Source organism: Cricetulus griseus (genome assembly GCF_003668045.3).
Source record: "Cricetulus griseus strain 17A/GY chromosome 1 unlocalized genomic scaffold, alternate assembly CriGri-PICRH-1.0 chr1_0, whole genome shotgun sequence".
Taxonomy (NCBI): Eukaryota; Metazoa; Chordata; class Mammalia; order Rodentia; family Cricetidae; genus Cricetulus; species Cricetulus griseus.
This window is the reverse complement of record NW_023276806.1, coordinates 231,801,337-231,814,979: the sequence shown is the minus strand read 5'-3', so window position 1 is coordinate 231,814,979 and position 13,643 is coordinate 231,801,337. Positions and strand designations below refer to the sequence as shown.

Here is a 13,643-nt window from a genome sequence, read left to right as displayed (position 1 = left end):
AGCATGTATGTCTGAAAGTTCATATAAAACCATATAAAACATGTAAGCATGAGTGATGAAGTCCTGGGCCAGGTCTTCCGGGGGCCGGAGACTCGCCAGCCAGAGCGGGAGGGAGTCAGTGGGCGGCTACCAGCTGCAGGTCCCAGCCCCCAGGTTACCCCAGCTGTCCTCCCGGCCATGGTGCAGCCAAGGCTCCAGGCGGCACCAGGCGGGGATGCAGCCAGCACCGCACCTGCGAGCATCTGGAGTGGCCTCCACTGTGGCAGCGACAACCACAGCGGGACCCAAGGACGCCGAGCCAGCAGCTGCTAAATTTTCCCCTGTAGAGTGCCAGAGAAGAAAACAGCCCAAGGAGAGAACGCTCCAAAAGCTCGGCTTACTTCGTTTTCTTGGCTGTCGAAAGCTAATTTGTTTATGAAAATGCCCTGCGCGTGTAACCAGAACAACTGGAGGCGATGGATCCGACCCCTGCTCCTACTAATTTATGTAGTTTCCATCCTGATCTCTGTTCCCTTGTGTATTTGGGAACATCAGAAACTGAAGGTTGGAATACACACTAAAGCATGGTTTATTGCTGGTATCTTTCTGCTGTTGATGGTACCTGTGTCCCTCTGGGGGATTCTGCAACATTTGGTGCACGACACACAACCCGAACTTCAAAAACCTATATAAGGATTCTTTGGATGGTCCCAATACACAGTTTGGATAGTTGGTTGTCTTTGAAATACCCCAAAATTGCCATATACGTGGATACCTGGAGGGAGTGTTATGAAGCATACGTCATTTATAACTTTATGGTATTCCTTCACAACTACCTAACCCATCTGATTCCCAAACGTGATGTTACACCTGGAAGCTAAAGAGCAGCAACAGCATCTCCCTCCACTATGCTGCTGTCCGCCGTGAACTATGGGAGAAATGCTGCTCCTTCGCTGCAAACTAGGAGTATTGCAGTACACTGTGGTCAGACCAATTGCCACTGTGACAGCATTGATATGTGAGATTGTTGGTGTCTACGATGAAGGGAACTTTAGTTTCTCCAACGCTTGGACTTACTTGGTTATAAGAAATAATTTGTCACAACTGTTTGCCATGTACTGCCTCCTGCTGTTTTACAAAGTGCTAAAGGAAGAACTCAGCCCTCTACAACCCGTTGGCAAATTTCTTTGTATCAAACTCTTAGTCTTTGTCTCATTCTGGCAAGCAGTACTTACAGCTTTGTTGGTTAAGGTTGGCGTTATTTCAGAAAAGCGTACGTGGGAATGGCAAAGTGCAGACGCGGTGGCCACAGGCTTGCAGGGTTTCCTCATCCGCATGGAAGTGTTCTTTGCGGTGATAGCCCATCACCCCTCCTCCTATAAACCCTGCATGCAGGAGGCAGAGGAAGGCTCATGCTTTGACTCTTTCCTCACTCTGTGGGATGTGTCTGATATCAGAGATGATATTTCTGAACAAATAAGATTCGTTGGGAGAACAATGTGAGATTATCTGGGAAAAAAAATGTTTTCCTGAAGACCCGGAGCACACTGAACACACAAGCCTGCTTTCCCATTGTTACAAGATGCAGTTTCTGCAGGTTCAAAGCCGTCCCCCGCCTGGGCCAGTATCAGGGCTTTGGACACAGGCTCACTCCACAGAATGTGGCTGCTGCATCCAAGCTGTGTGAAGATGTCATGATTGATGTCCCAGAAGAGCAGCAGCCTTCTGATGCAGGCCAACAAGAAGACTCAGAAGACACACTTACTTCACGGGATACACTTTCTACAGCCAAGCTATGTGAAGATGCCACAGCTGACATCCAAGAAGAGCAGGAGCCCCCTGACACATCAATGGACTCTTAAAGTTGCCACAATCCTCTTTGTGTATAGGCTCAAGATCTGGACAGTTCAAAATGTTGGAAAGTTTCAAAGATAGGCAAAAACCAGATATAACTACTACATACAATAAACACACACATATAATACTAATACACACACGTTAGTATATATATATTTGTATATGTTTTATATATCACAAATAACATTTAGATTCCCTAGGCTTTGGCTTTCTTAAATTGTTATGGCAACATAAATTCAAACAGTAAGTAACAACTTCAGCTAAACACTCTTGTATTTCTCAAGAGGATGGACATTTGAAAAAAAAATCAGTGCTTCGTACCACTGCATGAATGTAATGCTCTGGACTGAAAATGAAAATGTACATATAAATTCAGATTAATTTAATTTAATCTTAGTCATGTGCCATTTAATTTATATAATTAAATTACATGTCTTTCAATAAATGCAATAACATTTCCTGAAAAAAAAACATGTATGTCATTTTTTCCTGCAATGTTTGCTTCTTTCTTAACTAAAGTCACTAAACTGTAGAAATATATACCCTCTGATAAGAGAGAGCTAACACACAGAGTCCCAGGGCAGCATGGCATGTCTCTGCAAGCTTTAAGATAAGAAGGAGGAACTTTAATTCACTCACCCTGCAGCAGTCCTCAGCTGTTAACTACCCTCACCAGGACTCAGGTACTACCTGTTCCCATGAACTGTTCACACAAAGCTCTGCGCAGTTTACTGGGAAACTTGGTAGTGTGACCTTTAGGCTGCTCCACAGATGTGTCAGATAACAAGGGGAAGCTGTTCTGCCAAACTCTGTAGATGTGTCTATAAAATCCTTGGACCTGGGCAGGACATGTTGGTGCTTTCTTAAATCCCAGCTCTCAGGAGGCAGAGGCAGGTGGATCTGTGTAGGTCCATGGTGAGCTGGATCTACAAAGAGATTCAAGGCAGCCATGACTACACAGAGAGACCCTGTCATAGTAAAGCAATCAATCAATCAACCAGTCAGTCAATCTATCAATCAGTCAGTCAGTCAGTCAATATATCACTATATTAATCAATGCAGGCACCAATGTCCTTGAATCTGGGAATTTTACAAGTCCAAATGTCCTGAAACAGGAAACACTATCCCATCCAGCACTGTGCCCAGCCTGTCCCCAGCTCTAGGAGTGAAGAACCCATGACACAGTCCCCAAGGCCAACCTAGGAGAAATGCAGATCTACACTGTGACAGGGGGAACCTGGACCCTGTGCTGGGACCAAGTCACCTCCTCCTGCTCCCCATGGCTCCTGTGCCTGGCTCACCTCACTGACACCAAGATTGCCACCTGCAGTGACGATGGCACAGATGATAGGATGTGATTTTTTCTGACAGCTCCCTATTGTAGTACATGATCTAATAGGTCTTAATAATAAAAACCCAGTGGCAGATATTAGGGGATGAAAGCTGAAAGATTAGAGAAGCAAAAGCAGCCAGTCACTACCTCTTACCTCTTACCTCTTACCTCAGACCAAATGGGCGATCCTGTCTCCATGAATACTCAGACTGAATGCTCTCTTTACAAAACTTCACACTGCATCCTCACACTGCATCCTCACACTGCACCCTCACACTGCACCCTCACACTGCATCCTCACACTGCACCCTCACACTGCATCCTCACACTGCACCCTCACACTGCATCCTCACACTGCACCCTCACACTGCATCCTCACACTGCACCCTCACACTGCATCCTCACACTGCACCCTCACACTGCATCCTCACACTGCCTGTCTCCTGCCTTATATTCTGCTCTTTGCCCAGCTGTATCCTCTTGTCTCTACCTCTCTAGAGCTGGAATTAAAGGCGTGTCATCCCAAGTGCTGGGATCACCTTTGTGTGAGCTCTGTTTCTCTTTTAGACAGATTAAAATACATGAAGCCCAGGGTGGCTTTGAACTCACAGAGCTCTGTCTGCCTTAGTGCTGTGTGCTGGGATTAAAGGTGTGTGTGTGCCCCACTGCCTGGCCTCTATGGCTAACTAGCTGCTTAGCTCTGCATTCTGATCTTCAGATGAGCTTTATTTGTTAGTCATAAACAAAGTATTACTACACCCTATGGTGTAACCTTCTACTCTCTCTGTCAATCCAAAAACAGGCTGAGGACTTTACTCAGTATTTTCTGAATCACAGGATGGATCTGTGGTTGGTTCCATGGATCTGTCACACTTGGGCCAACATCAGCCTCCTCCTGCAATGCCTGCAGTTGAGTCTCTTTCCTCCATTGGTTCCTATCAGCTGCAGCTGCTCCCTCTACTGCTAACCCTGAGCCCTGCATGGAATTTTTCAGAACCTGAGCCCTGGATGGCATTTGGCAGGGGTAGGGTTACCCTGGGCTACATGGTTAGTGATGAGGCAGGGATGGTGCAGGGACCGTCTCAGACTTCAGAACCTGCTGACCCACTGTGTGCAAAGGTCACAGCTGCTGCCCTAGGGGTGAGAACCAAGCTTGAAGGTGCTCGCCATTCATGTCCCACCCAGGACTTTCACTTTGATCTGTACAGGGTCATGAAGTCTGTGACCCTCACCCTCGAAGTCACCCCAGGACATTCAGACTCTGAGAAGCTCTGGGGTTTTGGGCCCCTCCCTAGCCACTTCTGCAGGGGCTCAGAGTTTCTGTGTCTTACTGCATCCACAGTGGCACCAGTCATCCTGGAAGGACAGTGGAGGGAAGAAAAGGAATTTAAGGTCAGAGCAGGAGGGAAGCTAGGGGTGCCTTGAAGGCTTGGTGAATGAGTGATGCCAACTGCAGATTCCAGGGAGCCCCAGCTGCACCCTAAAACCTGTGATTCCACCTAGGGTTTTCTCTTTTGGGTGCTCTCTATGAAAAAGACGAAAGCCTGTGTGCAACACTCCAGTGGGACAAGTCTTCTTTGGGGTGGCAGGAGCAGGGTCTCCGGAGCTGGTCACACTGGGAAGTCCCCCAGGGAGGAGAGACACCAGGAGGGCAGAGCTTGGCTTGGGCTGTCCAGAGGGCAGGAATCTTTCTTCCCTTATCAACCCCACTCTGTGACGTGACCTAATGGAAACAGTCCCTCTGAGGTTGGGAGTGGGCCAGGTCACTCTGAGTTTGTCCTGAAGAGCTGTGCATGACTTCTGGGGCGGGGGGTGTCGACCCTGATGAAACCCTTGGTTTGTCAGTGGTTTGGGATCCTGCCCTTCCGTCCAGGGTTTATTTCAAGTGTCCCATTCTCTAGGATCAGGACTATTATTTTGTTTTGGTTGAGACAGGGTCTTATTGTAGTTCTGGTTGTCCTAGAATTCACTTTGTAGACCATGTTGGACTAGAACTCACAGAGGTCCACTTGCCTCTTCCTCCTGAGCTCTGGTATTAAAGGCATGTGTCACCCACGGCCAGCCATGACTGTTTGTTGTTCATCTGTTTGTGCTGTCACTAAAAAGCCTTTCCAAGGGCAGGAGTAGCCAACTATGTCCAAGTCAGAAGCTCGTCTGGCTCTCCATAGCTTCCCTTTCTCTGTGTCACGTGGACTTGGATGCTCCTTGGATATTCTAAGGGCCTTGTTCTGAGGTGACATTTCTATCCTAGGGAAGCTGTGGGAGGATTCCTTCAGGGAGTCCCTGGGAGAACTCTGATGAGGGCCAAAGCCATTGCTGCTCTCTGCTGCCCTCTGCCGGCCTCTTTCCACTTTTTCAGCTAACACACTTGCTGCACAGGCCTGACCCCTGAGTGTCATCCCTGGAACCCACCTGTGGGAAGGAGAGAGCCAACTACCACACGTTGTCCTCTGACATCCATGAACATGCCATAGCACATGTGTGCCTTATGCCTACATGACACACAGTGATAATTTATTTTAAAGAAGAAACACAATGAATTCCTGGTGCCAGAGAGGCCACTCTGCTTAAGAGCATGTGTTCAGTGTCAGCCGTCAGGTGACTCACAATGGTCTGTGATGCCATGTTCTGGCCTCCACATCCGTGCATTCTCAGGCACACACCCACACAGGCCATATATGCAAATAATTTAACATTATAAGTCAGGAATGGTGGCACACACCTTTAATCCCCAGTACTCTGGAGGCAGAGGCAGGCAGGTTCCTGTATGTTTGAGGCCAGCCTTGTCTACATAGTGAGTTCCAGTCCAGCCTGGGCTACACAGTGAGATCCTGTCTCAAAAAGAGAAGAAATCATTAAACCATCCAATGCCTCTCTCAGTTACACTTGACCCCAACCTCTTGGACCCTCATATCCTGGGTGCTTCATCAGTTCTCAAAGACTATGACTCTGAGGTCACCCCCCACTGTCTTCTCCAGCACAAAGATGTCCTCAGAGTGTCCCCCTTTGTCCCTCTGTCTGAGAACCCACCCGCCCTGCATCTCTAGTGGGCATCTCAGCTCAGCATCGCCTACCGAGGCTTCCACGGCCCTCCTCATGCATCCCTGACAGTCCTCCTCTTCCTCACCTATGGCCACTCTGTCTTCCTCCAGGACAGTCTGCAGTGCTGCCTGCTGCTCCAGCCCCTCCCTGTCACACCCACAGTTAGTCCAGGAGGAAGGACTGTGATGTCATCTGTAGAGAGGACCCAGGATGCCTCAATTCCCATCCCGGTGACCTCACAGGGGAGGACACTTCCCGTCCCGGTGATCTCACAGGGGACGCTGGAGTGTGCATCAGGAGCAGGACACTGCTTTCCCCAGGTCCCCACTGTCTGCCCGGCTTCTCCCCTGCTACAGTTCCCTCCAGCAGATCCTGATGGAAGAGGAATTGTGCCTCTGTTCCCTCTGCTCAACTGCTCTAACTCCTGTCACACTGTGAGGACAGCTCTGTGTTGTGTGACAGACTTTCCCTGGAAAGACCACACACACACACACACACACACACACACACACACACACACACACACACACACACAACAGTTCATGTCAGTTAGGGAACTCACAGCTGACAAAGTAACCATTGCATCAGTGCTCAGCCTGGTGAGCCAGTGGGTTTTATTGGGGTCACCAACAGGAGTGTGGGAGAGGGGTAACTCACAGGGGCAGGAACAACTGACAGCCCACAGACAGCATCACTGAAAATGCCACCCCAAGACAGGAAACAACTCCTGGAACTTCCTCCTTGGAGCTCTCTGCACAGCTTCCGGACAGCTGGAAGGTCAGAGAATTCTCTCCACAGCTGGATGGTCAGTGTGCTTCCCCAGGACATGTTACTCCTTGTCACACAGTTGTGGAGGAATCCTAGAGAGTAGTCAGTTTCTTTATATAAAATTATTTTATTTTACATGCCTGGGTGTTCATGTGTGTATCTGCACCATGTGTGTGCAGTGCCCGCTGAGGTGAGGGAAGGGCTTGAATCCCCTGGAACTGGCGTTACAGACACCTGGATGCTGGGATTCAAACCCCTGTGCTCTGGAAGAGCAGCAGTGCTCTTCCCTGCTGAGCCAGCTCTCCAGCCCCTCTTCCAACTTCTGTTCTCCCAGACACATGACCTTGAGTTACCTCCTGAGTGTCATGGCCTCCCTCTCCCTCCAAGAGGGAAGGTTTCAACTCAGCAGGTACTACTATGGAACAGTTGGAGGGTTCCAGCATTCTCCAAGGCCTCATGGTGCAGACAGCCTGTGGCTCTGCTCCAGGCATCTGCTTCCTTATTCTTCTCAGAACACACAGCCATGCTCCTGCCTCAGCACATCTGATTGCGTCACCCACAGCCTGGAGGGAACTTGGTTCAACAGCCTCAAGAATGATTTCTTCTTCTTTTAAAAATTGCTGTATTTAATTAATTCTTCTCTCATACAGTACGCCCAAACTGCAGCCTCTCTCCCTCCCAGTTCCCTTTCTCCCCCAGGTCCTCTGTTTCTCTCAAAAAAGAGCAGCCTCCTAGGGATATCAACCAAACAGGGCATAACATGATGCAATAAGACCAGGCACAAACACTCATCTCAAGGCTGGAGGACCCAGTAGGAGGAAAAGTATCCTAAGATCAGGCAGGAGTCAGAGACAACCTCACTCCCACTGTTAGGATGTCACAAAACCCCAAGCCAAACAATCACAGACTATATGCAGAGGACCTAGTTAGTGCAGACACAAGGAGGCCCTATTATTGTCACTTCAGTCTCCGGGAGCCCCAGGAGCCCTGCTTAGTTGATTCTGTGGGCCGTGTTCTCTTGTCATCCTCACCCCTCTGGCTCTTGCAATCTACCTGACCCTCTTCCATAGGAGTCCCCAAACTCGGCACAATGTTTGGGTGTGGGTCTCTGTATCTGTTCTCATCAAGTGCTGGATGAAGCCTCTCTGATGATAATTGGACTCGGCACAGAGCTGTGAGTATAGCCGAATGTCATTAGGAATCTTTCCATTGACTTTTTTTGGGGGGGGGTTCTGGTCTGAGTCATCCAGCTTCCGGTGGTTGGCCATCGGGGAATTGGTAGACATGGGTTCTTGTAGGGAGAGACCTTGATTACCTGTCCTGATGACCCCACCCATTTGGGCATGGTGACAAGTACTTAGAAGGTTGTAGAAAAAGGCGAGAGAGCCAGGTTTGCTCTCTCTCGGGTAGAGTCAGTTTGGAAGCATCTGAGACCAGACTTCTAAGAGTGCCAAATCTGGTTATTGCTTCCTCGTGTGAGTATATATTTCCCAATAAATTACCAGTTAATAACCTATCTTGGGTTGCATTCGTGTTCCTCATTAGGTTCAGTCTTGTGACCTGGGCCTCAAGTTAGGCCACTCCCATAAGCTCTGAGCCACCATTGCCACAGCACACCCTGCAGGCAGGATAGGTGTGAGACAAAGGTTTTGTGGCTGCATTGGTTTACTGGTCCCACTACTGGGATCCTTGTCAGGTAACTGGAGATGGCTGGTTCAGGCTCCGTATCCTCCGTTATTGGAGTCCTTGCTGGGGTCACCCTCAGAGGTTCCAGGAAGTTTCCTCTGCACTATGTTTCCACTTTGCCCTCCAAATGCCTCCTTCCAGTTGTCTCTTCCTGTTCTCTCACCCTCCATTCTTCCCCTTACCAGGCATTTTCTTTTGGGGCCACCAACCAGCTCCCAAATCACAACACAGAGACTTCTTATTAGTTATGAATGCTTAGCCCAGCTTAGGCTTGTTTCTGGCTAGCTCTTTTAACTTAAATTAACCTGTTTCTCTTTAACTACCTTTTACCTCGGGGCTTTTTACCTTTTATTTCTTTCTGTATATCTATCTTAGTTTCATTGCTTTTCATGTCTGGCTGGTGGCTGCCTGGCTTCTGGCCCCAGGCATGTCCCTCCCTTTCTCTCTCATTCTTTCCTCCTCTTCTTCTCCCTTCTATTTACTCTCTCTGCCTGCCTCACCTGTCCCTCCTGTGCCTGGCTATTGGCTGTTCAGATCTTCATTAGACCAATCAGGTGCCTTGGACAGATAAGAGGAAACAAATGTAACACATCTTTAAATAATTAAACACACATCCTTACATTGTTAAACCAATGCAGCATAAAGAAATGTAACACTCCTTTATGCAGTAAAGTGATATACCACAGCATAAACAAATGTGAAACAACTTTGCACAGTAAAAATAAAGTTCCACAAGACCTCCCTGCCCCACCTGACCCCCCTCTTCCCATTGCCACCATACCCCGTCCACACACAAGATCTGTTCTATTTCCCCTTCCCAAGGACATCCATGCTGCCCCCAGACACCTCCTGCACTCAGCCTCTCTTGGACTGTGCATGGTAGCATGGCTGTCCTTTGCTTTACAGCTATTATCCATTTATGAGTGAGTATGTGTCTGTTTTTCTGGGTTTCGAATACCACATTCAGGATGATGTTTTTTTCTAGTTCCATGAATTTTTCGGAAAATTTTCATGATGTCATTTTTTTTCTAACAGCTGTGTAATACTCCATTGTGTAAATATATCAGGTTTTTTTTTTTTTTATCCATTCTTTGGATAAGGGATATCTTGGTTGTTCCCAGTTTCTGACTGTTATGAATAAGCCACTATGAATACAGTTGAGCAAGTGTTCTTGGGGTAGGATGGGGCATCTCTTGGATGTGTGCCCAGAGTGGCATAACTGGGTCTTGAGTTAAATGGATTCCCTATTTTCTGGGGAACAACCCCATTGATTTCCATAGTGGCTGTACAAGTTTGCACTTCCATCAGCAATGGAAGAGTGTTCCTCTCCAGCAGGAGCTGTCACTTGTGGTTTTGATCCTGGCCACACTGACAGGTGTAAGATGGCTTCTCGGAATCCTTCTGATTTGCATATGCCTGATGGCTAAGGACGTTGAACATTTCTTTAAGTGCTCTTTAGTCATGTGAGATTCCTCTGCTGAGAATTCTGTTTAGATATATCTCTCATTTATAAGATTGGATTATTTGGTTTTCTGATATCTGGTATCCTGAGTTCTTTATATATTTTGGATAATAGCCCTCTATGAGTGTTGAGTTGATAATAATCTTTTCCCATTCTGTGGGCTGCCGCTTTGTCCTCATGATGGTGTCCTTTGCCTTACAGAAGATTTTTGGTTTCATGAGGTCCCGTTTACTAATTGTTGATCTCAGTGCCTGGGCTACCAGTGTTCTCTTCAGGAAGGTATCTCCTGTTCAAATTCACACAAGGCTTTCCCTACTTTCTCTTCTGTCAGGTTCAGTGTGTCTGGTTTAACATTGAGGTCTTTGTTTTACTTGGACTTGAGTTTTGTGCAGGGTGATAGATACGGATCTATTTGCATTCTTCTACACGCAGACCTGCAGTTAGACCAGCACTATTTGTTGAAGATGCTTTGTTTTTTTCCCATTGTGTATTTCTGGCCTCTTTATCAAAAGTCAGATTCCATAGGTGTGTGGGTTTATGCCTAGGGCTTTGATTCAACTCCATGGATCAATGTGTTTGTTTTTATGACAATACCATGTGGTTGTTATTATTACAACTCTGTAGTACAGCTTGAAATCAGAGATGGTGTTACCTCAACAAGTTCTTTTATTGTTCAGAATAGTCTTTTTAAAAAGATTTTATTTATTTATTATGTATACAACATTCTGCTTCCATGCATATCTGCACACCAGAAGCTTGTAACGGATGGTTGTGAGCCACCAGGTGGGTGCTGGGAATTGAACTCAGGACCTCTGGAAGAGCAGTCAGTGCTCTTAACCTCTGAGCCATCTCTCCAGCCCATTCAGAATAGTCTTAGCCATAGTGGATTTGTTGTTTCTTCATTTGAAGTGAGTTGTTTTCTTTCAAGGTCTGTATATAACTGTGTTGGAATTTTGATGGAGATTGCATTGAATCTGTAGATTGCTTCTGGTAGCATGGCCACTTTTACTAGGTTAATCCTACCTATCCAAGAGCATGGGAGATCTTTCCGTCTTCAGATATCTTCTCCAATTTCTTTCCTCAGACACTTGAAGTTTTGTCACTCAAGTCTTTCACTTGCTTGGTTAGAATTATCCCAAAACATTTCATATTCTCTGTGGCTGTTTTGAAGGATGCCATTTTCCTGATTTTTTTCTCAGTGTATTTGTCATTTGTATTTAGGAGGCCTACTGATTTTTTGTTCTTAGTCTTGTATCCAGCCAATTACTGAAGGTGTCTTTCAGCTGTAGGCATTCCCTGATATAATTTGGGGGGGGGCTCTTATGTTGAACAAATGAACCTTATTAACTGCTGTATCATTGGGATGTCCTGATCCAACATCGAGGTCATAAATCCTAATTATGAATAGAAACTCCTGAATAGGATTGTGCTCTTATCCCTATGGCAAACTTGGTCAAAAAATCAACAGAGCACTCAAATACATAAGTAAGTAAGTAAATAAGTCTTTTTTAAAAAGATTACGAGGTCCCCTTCCCTTCCTGTTGCCTCTGAGGCTTCCACAGTCCTCCTCCGGCCTCCATTGCAGGACTCAGCCTCAAGAGAGTGTGCCCAAGGCCACTTCTTCCTGGACCTCTGAGGTGACTTTGTGACTTTCCCATCCCTGTCACCACCACCCTGTTGGTTCACACCTGTGAGAGCCCCCACTGCTTCATCTCTGACTGAGTCTCAACTCTTAGAAGAGCGGTGGAGGCGGCCTCCACTCTCCTGTAGCTTGGTGCCCTGCGGTCTCCACTTGAACACTAACCCATCACCTCACTCTGTCTGTCTGTCTGTCTGTCTGTCTGTCTGTCTGTCTGTAGGCAATAACAAGTACTTAATGTGCTGTGACAGCTTCCTCTCCTTTGTCCTGGGGCCTTCGAGTTCTCCAGCATTTCCTTACTGTCGACCTCTCTGGTTCCCACCCTGGTGGACTCCAGGAAGGAGGCAGGGTGGTAACCTATGGTCTCTCGCTGCTCTGACCCAACAGTGGCTAGGTTGCTTAGGGAGGGGACTGCTTTGTAGCTCTCCAGGAAGGTGGCACATGTCACCAGACCTGGACACATGGACAGCTTTGGGCCCTGCCCCGAGGGTTACCGTGGGAAAAGACCACATGACTGAGATTGTCTGTCTCAGCCCCTAAGTGGTTGTCACAACTCCTCTGAAGGTGGAGGGCCTGCAACACCTGCACCCAGACATTGGGACGGGTGAGACTGTCTCTAAAACACATACCTTGTCATTTACATTTGACTCAGACCCTTCCTGCGGCCCTGCTTATGTGCCCAGAGAAGACTGCAGAGCAGTGGTTCTCAACCTTCCTGATGCTGCCACCCTTTAATACATTTCCTCACACTGTGGTGACCCCAGCCATAGAGTTATTTTCATTGCCACTCCATAATTGTAATTTTGCTACTGTTATGAATCATAATGTAAATGTCTGTGTTTTCTGATGGTCTTAAGCAACCCCTATGAAGGGGTCCTTCAACCCCCAAAGGGGTTGAGACCCACAGGTTGAGAACCAGTGCTCTAGAGTGAAGGAACAAGTCCTTTGGGAGGGTCCAGACAGGGTTTCTGTGTGCAGCCCCAGCTGTCCTGGAACTCACTTTGTAGACCAGGCTGGCCTCAAACTCACAGAGATCCTCCTGCCTCTGCCTCCTGAGTGCTGGGATTAAAGGGGTGCACCACCACCACCCAGCAACCTTGAGCAAGTCTTAAAAGCCTGTTTGGTTTGTAGACCTGTAATCCCAGCTAATTGGGAGACTGAGGCACAGGATGGAAAGCCTGCTTGGGTTACAGAATACGTTCAAGACCAGCGTGGACCAGTTCTTAAAAGTAAAGGGCACCGGGGGGTAGGGGCGGCATGAGAGGGCTGGAGAGAGGGCTTGGGGATTAAGAGCACTGGCTGCTTTTCCAGAGGTCCTGAGTTCTATTCCCAGCATCACATGAGGGCTCACAACCATCTGTAATAGGATCTGGTGCCGTCTTCTGGCCTGCAGGTGTGAATGTAGATAGAACACTACATACTTAAATCTAAAAAAACAAAGTAAAGGGGCGGAGCATAGTTCAGAGGCAGGAAACTTGCAAGGTGGATGGCAGTCCCTAGGTTCCGTTGACAATGTGGGGGAAAATTTCAGGTGCTGTCCACACACTACACTCACACACCACACACACACACATTCACACACACACACACACACACACACACTGACACACACACACACATTCACACACACACACACACACACACACACACACACTGACACACACACACACACATTCACACACACGCACCACATACACACACACACATACACACATACACACACACATATTCACACACACACACACATTCACACACACTCACACACACACACTCACACACATTGACACACACACACACACCTGAGGTCATCTCCTCCACCCCACTCTCAGGTACGTGGCCAGTGGCATCTTTGCCGAGCACCTGAGGATCGAACACCT

At 47.6% G+C, this 13,643-nt stretch overlaps 1 pseudogene; it reads left to right on the top strand.

Annotated features, from left to right (window-relative positions):
* The first annotated feature begins 420 nt into the window (after positions 1 to 420).
* LOC100767160 lies at positions 421 to 1,841 on the top strand (annotated as a pseudogene).
* The last annotated feature ends 11,802 nt before the right edge of the window (positions 1,842 to 13,643 follow it).